General features: G+C 41.7%; 1 protein-coding gene and 1 pseudogene across 2 annotated transcripts in view; both read left to right on the forward strand.

Moving 5' to 3' along the window:
• The window catches only part of GRB2 (growth factor receptor-bound protein 2), a 91784-nt gene that overhangs the window by 37871 nt on the left and 32388 nt on the right, over nucleotides 1-21525 (forward strand). The window lies entirely within an intron of this gene.
• Nucleotides 20236-21525, forward strand: part of LOC102820432 — a 2334-nt pseudogene continuing 1044 nt past the window's right edge.

Genomic DNA, 21525 nt, shown 5'->3' on the forward strand with positions numbered 1-21525 from the left:
CCCATCCCTGTCTACTCTGTGTTTGGAGGGGGTGGGAATGATTCTTGCAGTAAGGATTTGTTCCCTCTTTTGAGCTACTGCATCCATAGGTGTAGGTCAGGTTCATCAAATTGTATCAGATTACGCTTTTTTTCCTCTTCTTTCTTCTTCTGGTTGAGCTCTGATCATCCAGTCATTGAAGCCAGGTCAAGTGGGTATTATCTGCAAGTGTGTGTTCTTGCACATATCCCCTCTCTTTTTATCAGCTGGACGCTTCACTCTCCACTCTAGTCCTCTGTGGCTGTCACTGACTTCGTGGCCCAAGAGTCCCCAGGTCTTGCCACACTGCTAGCCTACAAGGTCTCCACCAAGGTTCACAGGAGTCTGTTGAACATTGTAGGGCTTAACTCACAGCTTCATTGTTGTTTTTCCCTCACTTCCCCTTATGGGTGATGAGCGTGGTCACCAATCAGAGCATGTATTCCCATTGAGTCTTAGTCTTAGAAGAGGGTTTGCACTGAGGGGACCCGACCACTTGCCTTGATGTCTCCTGGGCAAGCAACTTGCTTGTTCTTGTAGTAACAGTTGGTCTGCCTCTATTTTGTATTTTTCCTGTAGGTCTTTCTTTCAAGAAGTATCTTTTGTTCTTCTAGCTGCTCCAGGCTGGTCTGCCCGTCCTTTCAAGTGGAAATTTCCCATCTCTGAAGATCTGGATGTGGTTCAGGCTTCCACCTATAGTCTTATTGTAATGCAGAGGCTCCGCAGGAAGAGCGTCTTAATTGCTTTGTGCATGTTTCCTCGTTGAAAACAGAGATAACAATGGCATCAAACTCATTAGATGTTTGTGAGGATTAAGTTAATTGGCATACATGAGCACTTAACAGTAAGTATACAGTAAGGAGTCCTGGTGTGGTACTGTGGATTAATGCGCTGGACTGCAAAGTCAGTTTGAACAGTTCAAGCAGTTCAAGCTCACCAGCTGCTCCTTGAAAACCCTACACAGGGTCACTATGGATCGGTACCAACTTGACAACAACAACAATACAGTAAGCATTGTACGATTATGTTATATGACCTAGGAAGTGGTTTGGTTCCAGGTGAACTGATGGGCTACGTCAGTGGAAGAAGAAATGGAGACTCAAATCTAGAGGGTGTTAAAAGGAAGGACATAACAATTTGGTGACTGAGTTAGAGATTCAGTGGAAGGAAAGAATTCCAAGACTGAGGGGATATTGGTGCCATTAACAGAGATGGGAAAGTTAGGAATAATCTCATTGGGAAATGTCAAAAGATGTTAATGCCAAACCATAAGAAGAGAATTGACTTAAAATATTGTGCTCGCTTAGTATATTTGCTCAGTGCAAAGTATAAAGTAGGCAACAAAAGTACTCGGTTTACCCCTCACAAGTTCTCTTTCTGCATATGCCAAGGCCTGAAACGGCTTCATATTAAGGAATACAAATCCCCACAATTTGTATATCGCTGTCTCTCTTAAAGCAGAGCTGTTGTTACTGTTAAGTGCCATCGAGTCAGTTCTGACTCATAGTGACCCTGTATAGAGTTTCAGAGGAGTGGTTGATGGCTATAACTGTCCAGCGCTTACTGTGGCATACCAGGACTCCTAAAGCAGAGTAAGGGCTGGGATTATGACCTTTGTGGCAGACTAGATTTCATTGCCATAGATTTTGTCAGTTGGTTATGGTGATGGTAGTTTGTCATTGAGTCTGTTCCAACTCATTTGTTGTTAAGTGCTGTCAAGTTTGGTTCCAATCCATAGCCACCCATATAGGGTTTCCGAGGAACAGCTGATGAGCTTAAACTGCCAACCTTGCAGTTCCAACCGACTTTGCAATCCAGCGCATTAACCCACAGCGCCACACCAGGCCTCTGGTTCTGATTTATAGCAGTATAGGGTTTCCAAGGCTGTAAATCTCTCGTGTCTAAATTATAAGTCCCGTGTAGTCTATTCATTTTATGTTCCCTATAAGCTCCTTGATGCTATGGGCGGCCCAAGAAATGCTTTTGGCCTGAGTTAAAATGCTTTTGGGTTAAGCAGAGCAAATCCATAGAAACAGAGGGGTGAGAAGCACAGGTGCATCTCCACAGATCCAGGGAGAAGGAACCAGTTGTCAATGGAAAGTTCTGTGTCCTTTTTCTCCAAGTGCTAGATCCACGTAAGATTCCTAATCTTTGTGGTATTCTCAAAATGTGACTAGAAATTACTCCTTCACTTGTGCTGACTAGGGTATATGGTGAGCTATTTTTACCAGGGCAACTTTGGTGTGACTCATTGGTGGTCCACTTAGTTATTAATGTGAGGCAACTAGATGAATCTCTATTGCAGTACTTCTGAAACTTTTTATTGAGATCACACCCTATAAGTATCAAAAGCTTTTTGCCTCCTTCCAAACTATTTGCCCCCTTCCAAATGCATGGAATCCTGGTGTGGCACTGCTGGTTAATACACCAGACTGCATAGTCTGTTTGAATTGCAAGGTCTCCACCTGTTCCTCAGAAACCCTGTACAGGGTCGTTATGAGTCAGAACCGACTTAAGCACTTAACAACAAAACAGTGCATATAGGAGCCCTGGTGTGGCACGGTAGGATAAATTTACTCCACTGCAAGGTCGTCTTGAACCACAGTGTTAGTGGTTCAAACTTGCCAGTAGCTCCTTGGGAACCCTGTATAGGGTTGTTGAGTCGGAACAGACTTGATGGCACTTAACAACAACAAAAACAACAGTGTATAGAAATCCATTTAACATGGATTCATTACATGCATTTGTTGTTGTTAAGTGCCATCAAGTTGGTTTGGACTCATAATGACCCACCCTGTAAGGGTTTCCAAGGAGCAGCTGGATGTTGAGTGCCACACCAGGACTCCATAGGCTTTTGGTGGTGTTAAGTGCCATTAAATCAGTTCTGACTCATAGCAACCCTATATAGGGTGTCCGAGGAGCAGCTGGTGAGTTTGAACCCTGACCTTGTGGTTCAAACCGACCTTGTGGTCCAGTGCTTTATCCCACAGTACCACACCAGAACTCCAAAGTTTTATTTAGAGGTGTTTTAAAGAAGAATAAAACTGGGTACCGGATTAGATGTGAATACGAAAAAGAAAGAAGTCATTGTGAATAGTGTTGTTTCCATAGCTAGAAAGGTGACTTGAGAGAATGATTGGGTTTTGGCTGGGACTTGTTGAATTTATGGGCGCACACTCCATCCCTCATCATTCATGGCTTTGGTGCTCCAGAATAACTTCTAGTCACCCACTGCTTGTTAATTGTTTCCGATGACTTGTTATCTTTTAAAGTCTTTAATTGGTACTGAGGAGTCCTGGTGTGGTGCTGTGGGTTAATGCACTGAACTGCAAAGTCGATTTGAACCACAGGGTCAGCGGTTCAAGCTCATCAGCTGCTCCTAGGAACCCCTATACAGGGTTGCTATGGGTCGGAACCAACTGAACAGCACTTATCAACAGTTGGTACTGATGGTGCTTTTTCTCTTTGACCCATCATTTCTTTCAATCCCCCACAGTCCCATTACACTTCAATTTTAACTTTTTCACCTTGTAGATTGTAAGTCAAATCAACCCATTTGGTGGGGGGGATGACTTTTTAAAGCAACATCTTAACAGAATAACCTGTCTATACTGTTTTTATTAAGTTTAGCTGTGTTTCCCTCTGTTAAAAATGCAAAACTTGCTTACCCAGAGTGAAAAAGCAGCTTAATTTTCTTACCCTTACTTACAGCAAGGTAGCATTGTTTCTAGCTGATTTGGGATATCTTTGATATAAGGGACTGCCCAGGAAGTCTTAAACAATACAATTTTAGAACTTATAAAACTTTATTTGGGTCCAGTTAAAAGTAGGAGATCTGGGATGAAAGGAACCCTCCATTTCTGCCCTTTGTGTGTTTTTTTTCCTTATTTAACTAGAAGCACCCAGATGGGCAGTAGATGGAGTTGCAGCAGGATTGCCGTTAGATACCTGCCAGCTTGTGAGGCTCACGGACTCTCAGGAGAGCCATCATTTGATATTAGAGCCTCCACACAATGTCCTCTAAATAAAGATAGCCAGTGGCAGAAGAGTGCAAGATCTGTTTGATCTCACTGGAATTTCATGGTCTACTCAAAACTGCCAAATAAAAGCAATTTTGATAGTTGCAAGGCTGCCCTGCCTCCCATGAAGTTAAGAGGAGTTCTTTATTTCCCTTGAGAACTGACCTGAGTAGAGAATTGTAATTAGCAGATTTTTTTCCCCCTTAAATGAGCCTCAGAGAACTACCTTTTCTGACTGGCTGGATATTTTCTATCTGGACAAAATAGAAAGATTAGGTTGGGCACTAGGTATTTGTGTGAGGCAGTTTATAATAATCCTATTACTCTGTGCTCATTATCCGTAACATTATTAACCTGAAATAATTGTTTCCTCAGCCACCGATAGTATAAAACCCTGATAAGAACTTGATTAGATTATTGAAGAAGAACTAGTCAGAAATAGTGCTAACAGCAATCTTTGGGTTCAATAAGAAACAATGTGAAAGAACACATGGGGGTAATATAGTGGTTACAAACATAAACTCTGGAATAGGGCTGACCTGTGTTCTAATCCTGCCTCTTCTATTTATAAGCTATGTCTCCTTGGGCAAGTTATCTAGCCTCTTTGAATGGACCTCTTTGATTCCTCATCTGTAAAATGGGATAATAGCTACTCACCTTTTAAAGTTGTTTTAAGAATGAAGTGGCTTAATGGGTCATAAAGTCTGGCACATAATGCTTCAAAAATCTAAGTTGTTATTTCTGTTTTGTTAAAGGAGAGGTTAACTCATTCTCTCTGTTGACTGTCTAGACATGTGATAAAACCAAAGACGCATCGATGCATGGTCAGGCCGTTGTTTCCGTTCACTGGTGGAGGCATTTCCACAGTACTGTACCAGCCTAGAAAGCAGACTGGTTATAGACTCCAAAATTAGGGACACTCCGCTGAATTTTGAAGAGAGGGTTAAAACTAGATGAATAAATTTGGGGGGAAGGGCTTCCCAAGCAGAATGACTGTTGTTAGTAAGTGCTGTTGAGTCTGTCTCAACTCATAGTGACACTTAGAACTGTCCCCAGTAGGATTTTCTAGGCTATATTTTACAGGAAGTGCTAATGTTGTTATTGGGTGTTGTCAAGTCCATGTCGACTCATAGTGACCCTATGCACAACAGAAGGAAACACTGCCCAGTCCCACGCCAACCTCACAGTCACTGCTACGCTTGAACCCATTGCTACTGCCACTGTGCCAGTCCGTCTCATTGGGGATTTTCCTCTTTTTCATTGACCCACCACTTTACCAGGACATAAAGTCCTTCTCAGGGACTGGTCCCTCCTGATAACATGTCCACAGTATGAGAGACAGTGTCTGGCTATCCTGACTTCTAAGGAGCATTCTGGCTACTTATTCCAACACAGATTGGTTTGTTTTTTGACAGTCCATGATCCTTTTTATGTTATCCTCCACTACCTGGAAGTAACAAAACAGGGCGCTTGAGGTAAGCAGTAGGTAGTTTTGCTATAATCAAAACGTGTGGACTTTGTGAGAAATGGCAGTGAGGTAGGCCAGAGAGGTAGACAAAAGCCATATCATTGTTAGTTTTTGGGGGCCGACAAGTTGGTTCCAACTCATAGCAACCGTATGCACAGCAGAATGAAACCCTGCCTTGCCTGGTCTTGTTGTTATGTGCCGTGGAGTCGGTTCTGACTCATAGCAACCCCATACAGGGTTTCCGAGGCTGTAAATCTTTACGGGAGCAGAAAGCCTCATCTTTCTTCTGCGGAACAGCTGGTAGTTTCGAACTGTTGACCCTGAGGTTTGCAGCCCGATTTGTAACCGCTACGCTACCAGAGCCTGGTCCTGTACTGTCCTCCAAATTGTTGCTATGTTTGAACCCATTGTGTGTCAGTTCATTATGTTGAGAGTCTTCCTCTTTTTCACTGACCCTCCACTTTACCAAGTATGATGTCTTTCTCCAAGAACTGGTCCTTCTGACCACATATCCAAAGTACAAGAGATTAGGCCTCACCACCCTCACTTCTAAGGAGCATTCTGCAGTGTGTCTTCAACACAGGTTGGTTTGTTCTTCTGGCAGTCCATGGTGCTTACGATATTCTTTACCAGCACCATAACTCAGATACATGGATTCTTCTCCGGTCTTCCTTATTTGTTGTCCCATTTCCACATGCATATGAGGCGAATGAGACTACCATGGCTTGGGCCAGGCGCACCTTGTTCCTCAACGTTACATCTTTGTTCTTTAATACTTTAAAGATGTCTTTTGCACCAGTATCATTAGGCAGGTTTACACAGGGCTGAACATTGGACTTGATTTTTTAAGGGTGTGGGAAGTCATTGATCAAGGATTTTAAGCATGAAAGTAACATCAGAGTTGCATTTCAAACCAGAAACTGTTGTAGCAGAGTAATAAAGGCAGAAAAATCCACTAGGACATCATACTGGTCCCTGTACAGATGAGAAACATTCTAATTAAGGGGATAAGCACCTAGATCAGGAACAGAAAATCTTTTTTCTGCCAAAATTTGTAACATCATTTGCAGGCCGTACAAAATTATCATGTTAAGAATTAACCTGCTATATTTGGTCAAGTATTTCATTTATTCATCCCTAATGTGTACCGCTGTGGGTTAATGTGCTAGACTGCAAAATCTGTTTGAACCACAAGGTCAGTGGTTCAATCAAGCTCACCAGCCGCTCCTCGGAACTAACTCTATACAGGATCATTTTTGTCAGAACCAACTTGATGGCACTTAACAACAACAATCTGATAGCTGGAACTGCAGTTGTCTTGACAGGGTCAGACCAAATTATTTCGTGGGCCTCATACAGCCCTTGGATTGACCCACAAGGTCAGCAGTTCAAACCTACCAGCTGCTCCTCGGAAACCCTATAAGAGTCACTATGAGTTGGAACCGACTCAGAGGCACTTAACATCAACATTGTATGGCCTGGCATTCCCCACCCCTGACCTAGATGGTAGCAGGAACTATATTTAATGACTAGATCGGAGAGGAGGAGCAAGAAAGATGTTTAGACTAAGACATCTGTGGTTGTGATGGGAAAGGTAATGTGGGGGGTTTGAATACTTCTTGAAACATCCAGGGTTCTGTGTGGTGATTGTTAAGTTTGAGGTGTGTCTGAGACCTCCAGGAAAAGAGTTTCATTAGGCAATCGAATGTTTAGGTTTGGGCTAGAGAGACATGTTGGTAGTATTGGAAGTTTGTACAGAGGTGAGATTTTTTCTGAGAGGAAACTTGAGAGTTAGGATGCCAAAAAGATAACTTTGAGGATCGCCAAACATTTAAAGAGGAGCCAATAGGAATATATCACTGTCACTGTGGTGACAGTTTGGTACGCACATCACATCAGCTGTGTCTTTGTGATCTTAAGCTGACTGATGCTTCAGAGAAGCATAGCAAAAATTCAGAGTTGTGATTTCAAAAGAATGAAACATGCTGCATGTATAATAAAGCACTTTTCCAATAGAATCTTCTTTGCAATCATAGTACATTTAGGTTCCTGAAATAACGGTCAAACACTGTATCTATCACTGCCCTTCACACAGTTCCCATCATTTACCATGGTGGCAAAAAAAAATTCCAAAGAGAGAATTTAGGAGCAGAAGATGTGAGTGCAGATGAGGAGCTGCCGCTCCTGTTGTTGTTAAGTGCCGTTGAGTTGGTTCCAGCCCATAGCAACCCTGTATAGGCTTTCTAAGAGCCACCAGTGGGTTTGAATCCCCAACCTTGTGGTTCAAACTGACCTTGCGGTCCAGCACACTATTCCTGCAGTACCACACCAGGACTCATAGCTGATGTTAGAGACCATTATTTATTTTCAGCTGGGTATTGGGGTCAAAGAAGATAATTTAGGGGAGACCTGTGCTCAAGACAAAGGGTGACTTGGCTCGAAGTTAGAGAACAGTAGAGCCGTGTGATGGAAAATAAGTCTTTTTCCCACAGTCATACTTTTGTGGCAGGAGGTGATGAGATCTAGAACAGACTGTCTGCTAGTCCTTGGTCACTTACTTTCCCTTTTGTCTCCTTTGGTTACTCAACTCAGACAGCTTTTTCCCCCCTCCCTCCTGTCCTTCTCCTAGATTTACTATTCTGCCTCTTCCCCCTCCAAATGAAAAAGCCTGTAGCGCTGAACTGCAGTGCAGCATTTGGCTGTCAGAGTTTGTCACATTAGTAACTGGGTGATCTTGGCTGGAGGTGGGGGGCTGTTCTGCCCTTTTTAAAATTGGCCCACACACCATTGTGTTGAGGTACCCACACAGGAGCAAAGACAAGATGGCTAGATTTTGAATGCGAGAGCAAGATACTGTGGGTGGGAGCGGGCATGTAGTTTAAGAATTTTCAAAGGCAAGGAAAAGCCCATGTACTTAATGGGGCCAGTGGAATGTTTTCTAAGAGATAGAACTTTGATTTTTGTTGTACTTGACCAATACCCAGTCGAACAGTGGCTCCAACTGATAAGCACTGAATTGCAAACCACATGGTCACCAGTTTGAGCCCATTAGCTGCTCCACAGGAGAAAGATGAGACTTATCTGCTCACGCAAAGATTTAAAGCCTCAGAAACCCTATACAGGGTCCCTGTGAGTCAGAATCGACTCTACACTACTTAACAACAATCCAGTAATTTAAAATACTAAGAACAGGAGTGAAATGAACGTTACTGTTAAATACTCGTATCTGTTGCATTCAAATTGGCACAGTGGCAGCAGCAGTGGGCTCCAGCATAGTAGCATTTGTAGAGGTGTTGTTGCATTCGGTTGTGCACAGGGTCACTATGAGTCTGAAGCAACTCTACGACACCTAACAACAACAACATTGCATTCAAATATTCCTACTGACTCTCAGATTGTTAAAACTTGATGATTTGTGTGTGTTCTGAGTGATCCCCTGGATTAAATGAACTAGATCATGCATTCCTTACCAGAGGCCATTTCTCCTACCAGGAGGTGAAATGTGATGCTTAGAGGGCAAACAAAAAAGCTTTCTTTTTACGCATAAAATATATACCACATAAACAGATATATACTGGGCGGCTTTCAAAAGTTCATAGAAAGATTTTATTACCATTAAATTCAGTGTTTCTTTTGGAAGCCCCCCTCGTGCTATGTTTCATGAAGGGTGGTGAATAGGGGAAGTGATAATGGAGGACAAAAGGCAGAGAAACAAGGCCACTCCTCATCAAGAGCCCGTAGTACCCTGGCCAGCCTGTGGTCTGAGCATGTCAGTGCAGCACCTGTATTTTTCTCATCTGTAAAATGGGTCTACCATGTCACTCATCTGAAGTGCTGCAGAAACACTTGTGGGTACTTTGAGGATGTGGCAAAATAATGCCTCAAAAATTATGTCTCCACAGTTTCCCTACATCAGGAAATGTTTGAGGTTAGTTTCAGTATGTGGAAAATAAGCTGGGGAAAACTGCTGGGGATGTGGAAGAAATGAATTAGAAAATAGTCACAGTATAATTTGCGATACTAATTTTAATAATCTTTCTGAGTAGAATTGTTTATTTGGTAACAACATTTAATGTGTATAATATAGTTTACTCACAAAAATCATACTTATTGTAGTTAGAGAGGTTGAAACCTACTAAATTGGGTAAGGTTTTGTTTTGTCCTAATTTGATAGGGAGTTTGTTGTCTGGCATGCACCTCCCCCTACTCTTAGGGGGAGCAACTTTTAGGGTGGCTCATGGATGGACTCTTTATAGTGTTTCTCATACTTTGTTCAAGCAATATTTTTGCAAGAAGATAATATAGTATCTGTGTAATATGATACTTAACAGAAGTAGTTTGGTGGCATTTTCTGAGAAACTAAACCGTTCATATAGACATGGTAGATTTCATGATGGCATTTTAAATTAGCTGAGTTTGAGACCCATTTTTCTTAGGATTTCCCTAACCTTTCTCGTGGCACAGGAAAATACCTTGACCAATTTTTCTGTCTTTACACTGCCTAAAAGAAAAGATGTCAGGGTTACATCCTTTCCTTACTCAGTTTATGCAAATAATTCAAGAAAATAGACTGTGTGAAGAAGACCACACGATAGGGATTAGAGAAAGACTTGGTAACAACCTGTGATAATGCAAATGATGGCAAACTAGTTTACTGAAGGAAAAGAGAACTTAAGCATTTACTAATGAAGATCAAAGACTACAGCCTTTCGTATGGATTATACCTCCACACAAGGAAAATCTCCTTACAACTGGACCAATAAACAGAGAAAAGATTGAGGTTGTCATGATTTCATTTTTATTTGGACCTACTATCCACCCCCACCGAAGCAGCAGTCAAGAAACCATACAACATATTGTGTTGGGCAAATCTGCAGAATACCCCTTGAGAAAGTAAAGCTGCCCCTTTGAGGATTAAGTTTAACCTGCCCCAAGCCATGGTATTTTCAGTCACTTAATATGCATAGGAAAGCTGACAATGAGTAAGGGAGAATGAAAAAGAATTGATGCTTTTGAATTACAGTGTTGGTGAAGAATACTGAATGTGCCCATCATTGCCAGAAGAACAAACATCAACCTTAGAAGAAGTATGGCCAGAATGCTGTGCCTTGGGAGGGAGGATTGCAGGACTTAATCTCATGTCCTTTGGACATGACAGGAGAGACTAGTGCCTGGAGAAGGGTCAGTGAGAAAGAGGAAGCCCCTCAATGAGATGGATTGATGCAGTAGCTGTAGCAATGGCTTAAATATAGCAACAATTCTGAAGATGGCACAAGACCAGCCGTGTTGTGTTCTGGTGTTCGGTGGGATTGCTATGAGTCAGAACCAACTTGATAGCACCTGGGTGTGGCACTGCGGATTAATGCGCTGAACTGCATAGTCAGTTTGAACTGCAAGGTCAGCAGTTCAAGCTCACCAGCTGCTCCTCAGAAACGCTATACAGGGTTGCTATGGGTCGGAACCTACTCAACAGTGCTTAACATTAACAATAACAACGAAGGAAAAGCACTTGTTCATATACGATTCAGTGATATTGATGACCAGTAGTTCACAGATTTTTAAAATAATTTCTTTTTGGTTGTTGAGAATCTACACAGCAGAAGATACACCAGTTCAACAATTTCTCCCGTGCTAGAACCAACCAGGCCCATTCCTGCTTAGCTTTTGAGATCAGACAAGAATCCGGTACATTCAGGGTGGTAGGGTTGTTAGGTTGGTTTTACACTGTTGGGTTGGTTCCGACTCGACCCATAGCGACCCTGTATAGGGCTTTTGAGGAGCAGCTGGTGGGTTTGAACCACTAAGTTGTGGTTAGCGTCTAGTGTTTATCCTACGGTACCACATCAGGAGCCCGAGAAATGCTTGCTGTTGTGAGGTGTCATGGAGCTGGTTTTGACTCAGAGTCACTCCGTGCACTGCCCAGTCCTACACCATCCTCACAATGGTGGTTTGAACCTGTAGTTGCTGCCACTGTGTCAGTCCATCTCATTGGGGATCGTCCTCTTTTTCACTGGCCCTCTACCTTCCCAAGCATGGTATCTTTCTCCAGGGATCGGTCCCTACTGATAACGTGTCCAAAATACAAGAGGTGAAGGCTTGCCATCCTCGCTTTTAAGAAGCATTCTGGCTGCACTTTTTCCAAGACAGATTTGTTTGTTCTTCTGGCAGTCCATGGTGTCAGACCACTGAACACCGTAACTCAGATGATAGATTCTTCTCCAATCTTCCTTGTTCATTGTCCAGCGTTTGCATACTTATGAGGAGATTGAAAATACCGTGACTTGAGTCAGGTGCACCTTAGTCCTCAAACTGGCACCTTTGTTTTTTAACATTTGAAAGAGGTCTTTCGTAGCAGATTTGCTTATTAATGCAATACCTGGGAAGGATTAATCCTTAATCCTTAATATTCAGCCATATGACAAGTGCTTTCTCAAATGTTCTGACATTAAAATTAAAAGCTATTGTAGCATTATAGAGCTCCAGATTCTTTTGAAGCCCGGAGCAGTCAGGGACTTGAGCGAGGTTAGAGGGAGGGGTGGTGTTGAGCCCAGTCTCACTGGCCTTTTCCCTGTTAGACCTGCCTTCTGTGTCAGCTCATTCCTTACTGTGCACACACATGGAGTGGTCTTCTTCTGTTGTCCTGTGTGAGCTAATGCTGAGTTTGACTTAAGTCACATGGGTAAAGGAATTTTTTTAAAAACTAAAGAACTAGTCTGCAAGGTCGGGGGTTCAAACTCACCAGTTGCTCCTTGGAAACCCTATACAAAGTCGCTATGAGTCAGAACCAACTGAATGGCACTTAACAACAACAAAATGTGTGGGGAGGACAGTTAGCTTCTAGGAGTACACTCATATAGATTGTCCTTAAGGATAGTTGTGTGGCCGTCTTCTAAAATAGGCGAATTACCTTGCCTGTGTCTATCATTTTAGTTAGTATAATAGGAAAACCTTCAAAATGCCATCTGCTCCTTTGTTTCATGTGTGAAGAAGGGCTTACACTTTCCAGGAATTATTCCAAATCCATAGAAAACTGGTCCCTGTTGTCTAGATTGGGGGGAGGGGGGGAGGATCACAGGGTTTTAGTCTACAGAAACTATATTTTTGAGATTTAGACTATTGAAGCATATGAATAGCAAGAAAACCAGACATGAAGCTTCATTATGTAATAACCACATTTCCTCATTGACATTTGGGAAATCATTTATCCTTTCTTTTAAGGAAGAAGGAATGAGAGTATTTTTGTAGTGTACTGTTTTCTTAATATAAGGGTTTTCTTTGCAAGATAAAAAGTCGCATTGTCAAATACTTACAGAATACTCTTGAAGACACCAACGTTAGCAGTGTGAGGATCCTGTCCTCAAGCAGCTTCGTCTACAGAAAAGCCAAAGGTGTACGATACACTGAAATGAGTTTGATGATAGAACTGAGCTCGTGATGCCAGGGGTCAGTGATAGCAGAGAGGAAGGGACCCTCTAGTTATCCCTTGAGTTTGCCACTTAAGGTAGGGGGGACGATGGTGTACGTATGCAAAGTGTGAAAACCCATAAAACAGACTGACAATTGAGAAACTGCAAATAGCCTTACTATTAGAACTGGAGTTCAAGTTAAGAAGTAGCAGTAAAGTGAGGCTGGAGAGAGGGGCTACGCCCAGATATGGGGGAATTTTGTGTTCAAGTGTTATGCTTCTTCGCACCAATCTAAAAATACTGTGGACTAATCCCAAAATAATTGGTGGTGCTTGCTAAAGGTTAGAGAGTTCTCCTGCCCACACAGATAAGTATAGAGGAATATAAATAGCTTTTCTAAGAAAGTGAATAGTTAGATCTAATGCATTTACTAAGTGTCCTCTGCATGTTGGGTTTCGATTTTTGTTTTATTTTGTTTTGAATCCCAGTTTAAATTGCATTATAGCCTCACTCCATTGCTCATCTGCAGTCCTTATTCCTCTCCAGTCTTTGTTGAGTGTTGAGTACATTCAGTTCATTATCCTCAAAGGATGAAGGACAAACATCAGGAAGCAGCAGGGTCTGTGATTTCAAAGGGGTTACAATATGACGAGAGTTTTGTTGTCAAGGAAGGTAGAACTGTGAATAAAATGTGTCCGGAAAGCTTATGGCATTGCAGATGGGATGTTCAGCTACTCAAGAGTACATGCCAGTAGACCCTTGTTCTCCCACCCTAGAGAAGTCTTTCAGTTGTCAAGCCTCGCCTACCCCCAGATTATTCCACATCTTTTGTAGGACTTCAGTTTAAACAGTAACACACACCCAAGGGACACCAGACATTTTGAGAAAAGTTTGTACCAAGAAAGGAAAAAAAAATTGGAGAGAAGTGTTCTGATTTGGAAACTAGAGAAGCCATAATACTGGATGAGAAGATATAGAAGGAAATATATCCAGGAATGGAACACTCTAATCTTTAAAAGTTATTGAGATAAAAGTCTTAAAAGCTTGCAAAGGGTCATCCAAGGTACAGTAATTGGTCTCTAAGAAAGGAGGGAGGAGAGTTAGGACTAGGATAAGAAAATGAAATGTGTGACTAATTGTCTCCATAACAATGGCCCCAGAAAACTGAATAGTTGATCAAAGATTCGATAAAAGAATCCTGATCAAAAGGGAGAACAGAACAGAACAAAATATCAAATTATCATGGTGTCCACATGTTCTGGAGCCATGGAGGCCCGGTGAACCCCTTACACTGTTACCTTGAGTTAATCTTTAAACTTTAAAACAACAATATCCCTTAAAGTCTTCTTAAAACCAGCTAGTAGTTTAGTTTAACTGGGAAAGAATGTCTGCCTTAAACACTGTGCTCTCAAAATTTATTTGTAAACCAGTTGTCATTGCCCCTTAGCAACCCAATAGAGCTGGGTAGAACTGCCCAAAAAGGATTTCACAGCTGTAATCCATACTGAATATAGACTGACTGCTACATCTTCCCTTTGTGGAGCAGCTGGTGGTTTCAAACCATCAACCTTTTAAGCAACCGACTGCTTAACCACTGTGCCACCAGGATTCCTTAGGCCTATCTATATGGGATCAAAATGACAACAGCACTCAAAAGGTTAGCTAGGAAATTTAGATGACAGTGACTTTGTGTTATTGGGGGAGGAACAATTCAGGAGAAGGAGGGTGAAAATGATTGCACAATTTAAAGACTATAATGAATGTTACTGAGTTGGACATGTAGAAATTGTTGAATCGCTATGTGTTCTGCTATGTGTATTCTCAACAGTAGAGATAAAGGTGAGATAAGAAACAGGAGATTGAAGAAGAATGGCCATTTGGTTAGGAAGAAAACCTGGGAGGTGTGTTCTGGAGCCAAGCAAGTATTTCAAGGTCAAGGGAAGACTCACCTCTATATGTGCAGCTGGTAGGTCAAGTAAGATGAGCGTTAGGGCTTTGGGAGAACCTTGGTGGCCTTGAAGTGGTGGGAATAAACACATGCTTGGAATGGGTTCAGTGGGTTCAAAGGAGAATGGGATGAGCACCAGGACACTTGCTGGAGTGATGTCTTGTGGTGCGCATGGTATGTAATTTTACAACAAAAGGGAAAAATACTATATAAACTACTACTATGGGAGCACAGTGGCTCCATAGGATAAACACTGGCCTGCCAACAAGGTCGGCAATTCAAGTCCACAAGTCTCTCCTTGGGAGAAACAGGAGACTTCTATTTCCCCAGAGATTTACAGATTCGAAAACCCTATACAGGATTGCTCAACATTACTTAAAAACAAACTAATACTACTTTGTAAACTGTAATTAATAATTGCATGCTGAAGTATATAGCGATAAGTATACTGATGTAACTTTTCAGTGCATTCAAACATAAGACAATTAGTGGACTGGAAGGTGAACCACAAGGTAAGCAGTTCAAATCTACCAGCTGCTCCTTGAAATGCTATGTTGTTGTTGTTATGTGCCGTGGAGTCGGTTCCGACTCATAGAGACCCTGTACAGGGTTTCCAAGGCTATACATCTTTACAGGAGCAGAAAGCCTCATCTTTCTCCCACGGAACAGCTGGTAGCTTCGAAACGCTGTACATGGTTGCTATGAGTCAGAACCAACTTAATATAGCACTTAACAACAACAAACAGGGATATATAGCTAAATGCTAAAGTGATAGTACAAGTCAAACAAAATCCATTGGCTGGCATTGAGTGAATTCTACTCTGAGCAACAACCCTATAGGACAGTGTAGAACTGTCTCATACGTTTTCCAAGACTAATCTTTATGGAAGCAGACTGCTACATCATTCTTCTGTAGAGCAACTGATGAATTCAAATGGCTGACCTTTTAGTTAGCGACCGAGTGCTTAAAACACTGTGCCACCAGGGCTCATTGAAGCAAGTGTGTTGTTACTGTTGGTAAGTGCCATCGAGTCACTTTCAACTCATAATGCCCCTGTGTACAACAGAACGAAACCCTGTGTGACCCTGCAGCATCCTCACAGTTACTGTTTGAGCCCGTTTTTATTGCAACGATGTCAGCCCATCTCATTGGGGGTCTCTTCCTCTTTTTCACTGACCCTTCATTTTACCAGGAGTCCTGGTGTGGCACTGTGGGTTAATGCCCCAGACTGCAAAGCCATTTGAACTGCAAGGTTTAAGCTCACCAGTCACTCCTCAGAAACCTTATATAGGGTCGCTGTGGGTCAGAACTGACTTGATGGCACTTAACAACACTACCAAGCATGATGTCCTTCTCCAGGGACTGGTCCTTCCTGACAATATATGCTAAATACAAGACACTTAAGTTTCACCCTCCTCACCTCAAGGAGCAATATGGTCTGGTTTCTTTCAAGTCTGATTTGTTTGTTCTGGCATTCCATGGTATGTTCAGTATTCTTTGCCAACACCATAATTCAACTGCATCCATTCTTCTATAGTCTTCCTTATTCATTGTCCTGTTTTCACATGCATATGAGGTGATGGAAAATCGCTGGCTTGGGTTGGGCACACCTTAATCCTCAAAGTAGCTTCTTTGCTCTTTAACACCCAAAAGAGGGCTTTTGCAGCTAATTTGCCTAATGCAATGTCATTTGATGTTCTTGAATGCTGCATCTGTGAGTATTGATTGTGGATCCAAGTAAAATGAAATCTTTGGCAACTTCAACTTTTTTTCTTTTTTTAATCATGATACTGTCTGTTGGTTCCATTGTAAAGATTGTTTTCTTTACATTCAGGTGCAATCCATACTGAAGGTCTTTGATTTTCATCAGTTAAGTACATCAAGTTCTTTTTGCTTTCAACAAGCAAGGTTGTGTTATTTGGATATCCCAGGTTGTTAATGAGTCTTCCTCCAATCCTGATGCTGTGTTCTCCTTGATACAACCTAGGTAGTAGCTTCAGGGATTATTTGCTTAGCATACAGATTGAATACGTGTGGTGAAAGGAAACAACACTAATGTACACCTTTCCTGATTTTAAAACATTCAACAGGTTCCTCATGAGCATGAGCACAGTTACATGTTCTGAAATCCCGTCTTCATAGTGTTATCCACACAGTCAAATGCATTTGAATAGTCAATGGAGCACAATTATACATCTTTCTAGTATTCTCTGCTTTCAGCTAAGATCCATCCGATATCTATGATAGCCCTCTTTCCATGTCCTCTTCTGAATCCAGCTTGAATTTCTATCAGTGTACTGCTTAAACCTTCTTTGAATTATCCTCTGTAAAATTTTACTTGCATGCGATATTAATAGTATTGTTCAGTGGTTTTCACATTCTGTTGGGTAACCTTCTTTTGGAATGGGCACTAATACGGATTTCTTCCTAATCTGTTGTCCAGGTAGCTGTCTTCCAAATGTTTAAATACAGACAGGTGAACACTTTGGGGGTAGCATCAGTTTGTTGAAACGTTTCCATTGGTATTCCGTCGATTTGTTTTTCTGCACTGCCTTCAGTACAGCGTGGACTTCTTCAGTAGTCTTGAAATGGTTGAACATTGGCCATTTCTTTGTGGTACAGTAACTCCGTGTATTCCTTCCATCTTCTTTTGATGCTTCCTGTGTCCTTAAATATTTTGCCCATAGAATCTTTCAATATAGGTCTTTATCTTCTTGAGGTGCCCTTTGAAATTTTCTGTTCAGCTCTTTTACTTCCTCATTTCTTCCAATTGCTTTAACTTTTGTACATTCAAGAGCAGATTTCAGAATCTCTTCATCATCTGTTTTGTCTTTTCTTTCTTTCCTGTCTTTCTAATGACCTTTTGCTTTTTTCATGTATGATGTCCTTAGTGTCATGCCACAGCTTCTCTGGTCTTCTGTCATTAGTATCTGATTTGGTTTTGAGATGGTCTCTAATTCAGATGGGACATATACTCAGGGTCTTATTTTGGCTCTTGTGAAACTGTTTTAATTTTCTTCAGCTTCAGCCTGAACTTGCATATCGTCTGTTCCACATTCGGCCCCTGATCTTATTTTGGCTGATGATTTTGAGCCTCTCCATGGTCTCTTTCCATAGATACAGTTTATTTGATTCCTGTGTGTTCTACTTGGCAAGGTCCACATGTGTAGTTGCTATTTATGTTGTTTGAAAAGGTATTTGCAATGAATAAGTCTAAGTCTTGCAAAAAAAAAAAAAAAGCTTTTATTGTGAATTTACATGGCAGATAGGGCAGATAGTATACATGGCAGTACATCAGTTTGACACTCAACCAGTCATATTTTGTTTCATTGCAATGATTACAATCCCCTCCATGCTCTATTCGTTAACAATATTTGCCTCTATTCCCTCTTTTTTTTTTTTTAAGTTTTTATTGTGAATTGAGTGATAGTTTACATGGGAGAACATTGGTTTTACACTTATCCTATCATAGTTTGTTTCATTGCAATAATTACAATCTCCTCCATGCATCATTATCCAACAGTTTTTGCTTCTATTCCCTCTGTTTTTTTGTGGGGGGAATGTACACAGAAACACTCAGAATATATAATCATTTAAACAACCAAAGGGCACATTTTGCAAGCCAGCCTCCTGCCTACCAGCACATAGCTTTTCTCTTTCCTTGAGTCTAGAGTCCTCTGCTACTCTCTGTCTCCATGCTGCAACCTCTGCCTCCATCTCTGGTGTTGCTGCTTCTCTGGTTAGGGTCCCAAGATCCGTTCATGGTCTTCCCTCTTGATGGTCTTAGGGTCCTTTGTACCTGGAATGTAAGATTAACTTCTTGTTGTTGTTGTTAGGTGTCATCATCGAGTCGGTACCAACTCATAGTGACCCTATGCACACAGAACGAAACACTGCCCAGTCCTGGGCTAATAACCTCACAATTGTTGCCACGCTTGAGCCCATTGATGCTGCCACTTTGCCAATCCATCTCGCTGGGGGTCTTCATATTCTTCTCTGACCCTCCACCTTACTAAATATGATATCCCTCTCCAGTGACTGGTCCCTCCCAACAACATGTCCGAAGTATGAGAGATGAAATCTGTCCATCCTGGCCTCCAAGGAGCGCTCTGGCTGCACTTCTTCCAGTACAGATCTGTTGGTTCTTTTGGCAGCCTGTGGTACTTTCAATATTCTCTCTCTTCCAACACCATAACTTAAGTGGATCAGTTCCTTTACAGTCTTCCATATTCACTGTCCAACTTTCACAGGCATATGAGGTTATTGAAAACAAGGTGTGTTAGGTGCACCTTAGTCCTCAAGCTGACATCTTTACTCTTCAGCACTTTAAAATGGCCTTGTGCAGCAGATTTGCCTAATTTGATTTCTTAGCTGCTGCTTCCATGAAGTCTTTGACAACTTCAGTCTTTTCTCCATTGATTAGAATGTTGTTTATTGGTCCAGTGGTAAGGATTTTTGTTTTTCTTACATTGAGATGCAATCCATACCAAAGGCTATGGTCTTTGATCTTCATAAATAAGTATTTTAAGTCCTCTTCGCTTTCAGCAAACAAGGGTGTATCATCTGCATATCGCAGATTGTTAATGAGTCTTCCACCAATTCTGATGCCACGTTTTTCTTCATATAACCCAGTTTCTCGGATTATTTGCTCAGCATACTCCCCCTTTTTGTTACACAACGTCTACTTTTACAGTTGTGACAATCAGTCTTGCAAAATTTATCATGTAATCTTCAGCATCGTATCTATCACCAAGCCCATATTTTCTAACTACCAATCTTTCAGGTTTGCTTCCAACTTTCTCATTCCAATAACCAGTAATTATCAATGTATAATAAAGCAAATACAGTACGTTGGTAATGATGTAACTTAGGTGGTTACATATTCATTTACATGAGTAAATAAATGTTCATTGTGAAACTTTTTAATTTGCTCTGTTTCATATTTTTCATAATAAAATATGGGGGGGGTGGAAGAAAGAAATCAGAGATAATTATGTAGACAGCTATTCTAAGGTTCCACTGTAAAGGGGAGATAGGAAATTGTTGTTAAGTGCCATGGTAGAGTCCAAATAAGTCTGCACTCCACCATCTCCAAAGACGAGAGTAGTAACAGCATTATTTACTTAATAGGAAAGATCCAGAAAAGACCAAAAAAAAAAAATAGACCAAAATTACTGGATTGATATACGTGAGCAGACAAGAGGAGATGGGACCTAGCACTGACATGGAAATGTGTTAAGAAGATGGGCAAAAGTAACAGAAGACAACAAAATACGGATGTGGCTCTGTGGATTTCACACCGGACTGCTAACGCAAGGTCAACAGTTCAGACCCACCTGCCTGCTCCTCAGAAACCCTATACAACTAGTGGGAAGATGGTGGCCACAAAGAAGACAAAAATGTCCCTGAAGTCAACCAATTCTAGGCTCCAACTTGTTATGCAAAGTGGGTAATGCTGCTGGGTACAAGCAGACTCTGACGATGATCAGGCAAGGCGAAGCGCAACTGGTCATCCTCGTCAACAACTGCCCGCCTGGAGGAAATCGAGGTAGTGTACAGCTCCATGTGGCCACAGCTGGCGTCCATCCCTACAGTGGCAATCCTGTTGAAATGGGCACAGGGTGTGGAGAAGACGACAGAGTCTGCACACTGGCTACCACTGAGCCAGGGGATTCGCTACCAGAACAGAGTGGTGAAAAACAAATCTTGCAATTTTTTTTCATGTATAAAACTGGCCAGAGTTTGTTTTTTTAAAAAAGAAAAAGGAAAAAACCCTATACAGCTATGAGCTGGAACGAATCCAAGGCACTTGACAGACAAGTAGTTGTGTAAACGTGGCAGGAACTTGTTAGAGGTCTGTTGTCTGCTTCTGCTTTTTTGAGGGTCTTACTTTTCCTGGTGTGGTGCTGTGGGCTAATGCGTCAGACTGCAAAATCGTTTGAACTGCAAGGTCGGTGGTTCAAGCTCACCAGCTGCTCCTTGGAAACGCTATGGGTCGGAATCGACTCAATGACACTTAACAACAACAACTGTTGCACTCACCAAGCATGATGTCATCTCCAGGGACTGGTGTCTCCCGATGGCATGTCAAAGTAAGTGAGACAATGTCCGTTGTTCTTCCTTTCTAAGGTGCAGTCTGCCTATACTTTTTCCAAGAGAGATTAGTTTGTTCTTCTGGCAGTCTGTGGTGTATTCAATAAGACTAATTAGCAATATGCAGATGGTACAACTTTGCTTGCTGAAAGTGAAGAAAACTTGAAGTATTTACTGGGGAACATCAGACACTGTAGTCTTTAGTATGGATTACACCTCGAAACAGAAATCTTTAATCACTTGGCCGGTTTGAATCACAAGGTTGGTGATTCAAACTCACCAGCTGCTCCTCAGAAACCCTATACAGGGAACCAACTGGACAGCACTTAACAACAACAATAAAGACCAACTGTGAGGGAGATGTGAAATCTAGAAATCAGTACGTCCAGCGGAGGAGAAAAGTAGAAGACAATCTGGGTACTAGACCTAGAGAGCAGCTCATCAAGTTAGGTTTAAAAGGGGAATCTGGGGGTGGGGTGGGTACATAACATTTATACCACCCGTAAAAGCGTAGGAAAAACTGAGGCCATCCAATATACATATATATATACATATATATATATATATATATA

This window comes from Chrysochloris asiatica, unplaced genomic scaffold (genome assembly GCF_000296735.1).
Source record: "Chrysochloris asiatica unplaced genomic scaffold, ChrAsi1.0 scaffold00132, whole genome shotgun sequence".
NCBI classification, from domain to species: Eukaryota; Metazoa; Chordata; class Mammalia; order Afrosoricida; family Chrysochloridae; genus Chrysochloris; species Chrysochloris asiatica.